The sequence below is a fragment of the Pelmatolapia mariae genome, linkage group LG16_19 (genome assembly GCF_036321145.2).
Source record: "Pelmatolapia mariae isolate MD_Pm_ZW linkage group LG16_19, Pm_UMD_F_2, whole genome shotgun sequence".
Classification (NCBI taxonomy): domain Eukaryota; kingdom Metazoa; phylum Chordata; class Actinopteri; order Cichliformes; family Cichlidae; genus Pelmatolapia; species Pelmatolapia mariae.
The window spans coordinates 34,826,671-34,832,670 of NC_086241.1; positions in this window are offsets into that span (position 1 = coordinate 34,826,671).

A 6,000-nucleotide genomic window follows, 5' to 3' on the forward strand; every position below is an offset into this window, starting at 1 on the left:
TGACCCTGGTGCAAGCCGAGATCAGGGTCCCAGGGATCCAGCACCCAAGAACCAGCCGGTGAGGGTCCAACAGACGAGCAACTGGAGCTTATGTTCCCAGAAAACTGAATGCTGGGTCTCAAAAGTGTCAGGATACATAAGACGTTCTGCATTCATGCTGCTGGTTGAACATGTGGAGCTTTTTAAGCTGTACCTTATTAAAATCACTGACTGAAGCACAAACCACATGTTGAATTGTCACAGGAATCTCCATGTATTCATTTGGTCATTTAGTGTTGTTATACATGATTTTCATCTTCTGCTCTTTTACACTGCTGGAAATGCAGAACTGGAACACAGGACACACATCAACAATACCTGCTCAATTAATTTTACTTTGATCTGCGTCAAACTGAAACACTTTGCACATCTCGTTATTAGACTGTGGGACAGTAAGCTTTAATGTTTGAATGGATCCTGTTCAAGTTTCAGAACTCGCATGTGTGCAGCCATTATCCTTAAAAATCAACAGCAGCACTGAGAGCACACAGCAATAATTAAGTGTAATTAAAATGTTTATTTTAATGCTCTGTGCCATTAACCACCAGGTTAATGATTAAACTTCATCTCTTTTCCTTTTACAACAGTGTTGCATTTCACTATTATTTTCTGTTTTTAGATTTTATAATGTCTCTGGTGTAGGTGTCATAGGGATCACTTTCTGCCAAAGAAGAGTCATATAAGATGCCCCTTTTAGATTGGTCAGAGTTCTGCGTTCGTGTGATTGGTTATTCCGATTGACAGCGTTAGGGTAAGTCAATCCAGATAATGGAAAGGTATCCTGGGTATGCTGAACAAGCTTCATAGTGTAGAACAGAGCATGAAGTAGATGCAACGCTCTGGCAGCGACTCTTTTTAGTCTTAAGAAGGCTACAGATAATGGCTGCTTGCAAAACAGGTGAGTTAATCAGCAGACCGTTTCCAGGTGTGTGTGATTAGTAGGAGGAGGAACAAACTAGCAGGGTAACAATGCACGCTCTCAAACTGAATGGAGAAAGAATGAGAGGGCGCAAAAAGAAGAGACAGATAGAAAAGGCAGGTCAGCACAGGAGGACCTGGGGACCAAGGTCCCCAAGTGAAGCAGAGGGCGGTGAGTATTATTAATGATCCATGACTTTTGTTCAACATTTTCCTTCATACAGGGTCTCAGGATCTTTGACCAGCCACCTATGTGCTGATATGAATTTCACCCAAAATGTATTTTTTGGAACAGTCCAACAGTTCCTCAAGGATACCAAAACCAAGATCCTGGAGTGGCCCGCACAGAACCCAGACCTCAGTCCTATTGAGAATCTGTGGCAAGTGCTCAAAGTTAATCTCCCTGCTCGGAAACTGTGCAATTTGGACCAACTAGAACAATTTGCAATGGAGGAATGTCCCAAATCCCTCAGGAGACCTGTGCCAACCTGGTAAAGACCTACTCTAAGAGACTGTTGTCAGTTATGGCTCAGAAAGGGTGCAGTATTGACTATTAATGGCCATGGGGCTAATCATTTTGGATGTCTCATTTTTACCCTTTCTTGTTCCAACTCAGTGTATCAATAAAATATCCTAATTAAACTTAGTGGACATTGTTATTTTGGAAGCAGATTTTCATACTGAAATCAATTTCATAAGGAGGGTTAAAAATTTTGGCCTCAACTGTGAGTACGACTACAGAAGACTACAAGGTAAGTGTCTTACATGGATAAAATCTAATGTTAACATCAAAAAAAATAACCATGTAATAGGTTGATAGTTGCACTGGCTAATGAATACTTAACATGGTAGTGTCCAGCTCCTTTAACTAAGAATATACAATCTAATATTAACACAATGAAAAATAAATGGGCAACATATAAGCTTGTGTCTGTATTATCTCAGAATCTATGACAAATCAAGCTATGATATTCTTACAGAATGAGGAAAAAAGTCACAAAACACTTCAACTGCCAGACATACAAAGAGCTGGAAACAGGAAAGCTGGTGTCATATTTTCGCTTTGTTTTGCGCGGACCTTTGAATTCCTGTGACAATGGTATTCATTAAAAAGCGTAAATAAATTATTTATCAAAAGTCTGGTTTTAGTTGGCCTATCAATACAATATAAAAACTGGTACATAGCTTGAAGTCCACACTTTGAACACAAGTTGAAACAGAGACTTGACACAGCTGCATGCTACGCTACATCATCTTAAATGTAGCAGCAAGGCCGTGTGATTTGGACACACCAGCACGACTCCAGAGGGTTAAAGTACATGAGCAAGTCTTCAAACAGCTGAGACCTGAGTAACTCCTGCACAAGCTCTTCGTGCCTCGTGGTTATTGCTTGATTGTTTCACAGCAGCTCATCATCTCATCTCCACCCTCCCTGAAACAGGCCAAAAAGAAGTAACATATGTTTTGATGCAAATGAAGCAGGAGGGTAAGTCCAGTGATACTTTGGTTAGCCACCTGACGGACGGTGAGAAGAATTGGCCATGTGTGCTGCTCTTGATTAGCATGACCTTCTTTTCTTCCTTCTGAATGAAAATTAGAATGACAAAGATTTTCAACATATTCTTGTAGCATGTGCCGACCACATCTTTTCCCCTCACTTCTCAGTATATTGGATTTTTTTGTAGTGAAATCTGTCCCCGAAGCTTTCTATTCACTCTATAGTCCCTTTGTTTTCTCTCTGAGATAAACCTATTTTAAACTGTTGCCTCTTGTCAGAAAAAGTTAGCGTGCAATGGCCAATGCTCGCCAGCAGCACCATCCACCTCCCCTGTTTGTTTCTCAGTGACAAACACTGACAGCGAGCGTCTTCTTGTTTTATTAGTGCCGGTGCAGAGGGAATGGAGCATCTATGTCAGAGCCCCTGCTCAGGTGTCAATCAGACACATAAAGCACACACCTGCCTGCACCCAAGCTCTTCTGAAGCAGCCTAAATGAGAAAGGCAGAAAAGGAACAAATCGAGTGTTTTATACCAGCTACTGTGGCGCACCGTTTGTAGATTTTTGTGTATAGCCATAAAAACCTGTTGCCTCTCATTTAGCAGAAGGTCTTGTGGGACAGAAATGGGGGTGATGGAAACGAGTATGTCTTATGAAATGTGACAGCTGTCAACAGGCAGAGACCTTCTGCCACAGTGGCTCACGCAGGGTTTACTTTGGATTCAGAGCTCTGATTTGTATGTATTGTGAAACATTTACCATAAAAAGCCATTTACCTCACAGAGTGAAGTGCCTCTTAAAGGGAAAACATTTCACCCATTAAATGGAGTCTTATTTGTTTCCACCAGTCTTCTTTTCTAGATAGTCTGCAGCTATACAGTCACATCATTTTTAATAATATAACATACAAAGACGGTGGCACGGTGGTTAGCACTGTTGCCGCACAGCAAGAAGGTCCTGAGTTCAATCCCACCATCAGGCCAAGGTCTTTCTGTGTGGAGTCTACATGTTCTCCCCATGTTCGCGTGGGTTCCCTCCGGGTACTCCGGTTTCCTCCCGCCGTCCAAAGACATGCAGCTTGTGGGGATAGGTTAACTGATTAATCCAAATTGCCCATAGGTGTGAATGTGAGCGCGAACGGTTGTCTGTCTCTGTGTGTTAGCCCTGCGACAGACTGGCGACCTGTCAAGGGTGTACCCCGCCTCTCACCCTATGACAGCTAGGATAGGCTCCAGCACCCCCCACGACCCTGAAAAGGAGAAGCGGAAGCGAATGGATGCCGAACCTAGAGTGAGGTGTACTTACCCAGGAGAGGGTTACACCTCCAACCTTGTTTACCACAGACACAGGGTTGAGGTTGGAGCTGAGAAGACGATGTTCTGGGTAGGCTGCTGGCTCACAGAGTGTGTCAACCTCTCCACAGGATCCTCAACCTGAGTCTACAATTTGGGGCAGGTGCTGGCGGGTGATGTATTTGAGGCTGAGTGATGGTGGGATCGTTAGGCTGTGTCTCCTTACACAAAAGTAACTTTAACATTAGCTGGCAAACAACAGTTACTTAATGTGATTCATGAGATTAAAGTCATCTCACTTTGGTCAAATAATGTAAATACAATATGACCAACATTAAATTTATTGGATTATTATATAAGAAATTTCATTCAAAAATTACAGCAGTGAAATTTAACTCAGTTTCAGTAAAAAATTCAAGGAGCTCTGAGTTCATATCACTTTCCCCATCTCAAACAAAGGCAGGAAAATAACCATGCTAACATTAACATTAGCGTAATGAATGGGAGGGCAGACCTCAGAGGATACATCTCACCCATCTATCAAATCCGGTGAAAAGGAGGCCACATTTGGAGGACGCTTCAAATTAGAACACCCTTCGGCACTTTGCTGTAACCTAACTGACCTTAAAATATGGCCTTTGAAGGATGCAGTCACTGAAAATGGACCCACACAGTGTTCCAGTCATCAGCTGTCTCATATTCAGCTCATGTTGTCCCAGACCCAGAATTGACCTGTTTTATCAACGGTGAAGTCCACTTTGAATCGAATAGAAACATCTTTTATTGTCACTGTACATATACACTGAAATTGTAGGTGCTCCACACTAACTGTGCATGGTGTAATAATATAAATAGTAGGACAGCAAGAATAAATAATAGAAAAGAGGAGTGTGTACAACAGGAGAAATATATACAAAACAGGAGGAAGGCATATAATAGAAAGGCACACAGAGGAAAGGTTGCAAAGTGCTTGAAAGTAGTGCAAGTATTTGTTTGGGGGGGTCCAAAAGTCTACCATCATCTCCACAGTCAGTGATCCACTGAGGTGGGCACAGTGAGCTGGGTAAGCTTCTGGTGGAGGAAGTCTAGTATTAGTGTTGAAGGGCGAGCTGAAGTCCACGAACAAGATCCTGGCATACGTTGGTCAGAGTGATGCAGGGTGTAGTGCAGTCCCGTGTTCACTGCATCCTTGGCCGACCTGTTTGCAAACTGTAAACTGCAGACTGCAGGGGGTTCAGCAGGGGCTCTGTGATGTCCTTCAGGTGGCTCAGTACTAGTCTTTCATGACATTCAGACATCAGGGAGCCATGCCTGTAGTGTAGTTAATTATGTGATGGTGGACTTTGGGACCAGGAGATCCTGGAGCGTTTCAAGCAGGAGGGCACTTCACACAGCTCAGAGGGAGAATCTGGCCATCTGTTCATGACCTCAAGCTGAAGTGTAGAACGGTTCTGCAGCAGGACAATGATCCAAAACGCATCAGCATGTCCACCTCTGAATTGCTTAAGATAAAATAGAGACCTGAATCTGATTGGGATGCTGTGGCAAGACCTTAAAAAAGTGGTTCATCCTCAAATTATGGCTGAATTCTACAAAGACGAGTAAAATTACTAGTTATCGCAAACACTTGATTGCAGTTGTTGTTTGACACCACTCTATGACCTCAGGACAGATTTCACATTGCCCCCAGCAATAATAAATAATAATGAACCATAATAAAATAAATACCTTTAAAAGGGAAGGAGGGCTGAGCAACAATGGTGAAAAACCTGCAGATTAGCTTGGAGCTGATGTACTCTGGATGCAAGGGAGCTACAATATATATCCCATTTTCACTCCTTGGACCAAGATGCTAGCACTGCAAGAGGAAACTCAGTCACACACTCTGCCTTGGCTCAGCATTGCATTTATGACCAATTTAGCCCAGCAGTAATTATTCAGAATGTATTTACCAGTATTTCTCAGAGTTTTAATTGATCGCCCACCCTCCAGATTTGCAATTAGAGACACAGCACCTTCAAAGATAAACACTTTAAAACAAGGCTGTGGCTCATTATCTTGAGACTTTTCCCCACATAGCAGACAGGTCTGGGCCGGATCTGGTGTCAAGCCGGCACTGCTGGCTGACTTCTGGTGTGATAAGACGTATGTCATCCAGATATGGGCCAGGCCTGGCGTAGATGGCACTGTCTATGCGATGGCATGCCATATCTGGCTCGATTGTGGTTTGGTGTATGTGGCCCAGGCTCATAGA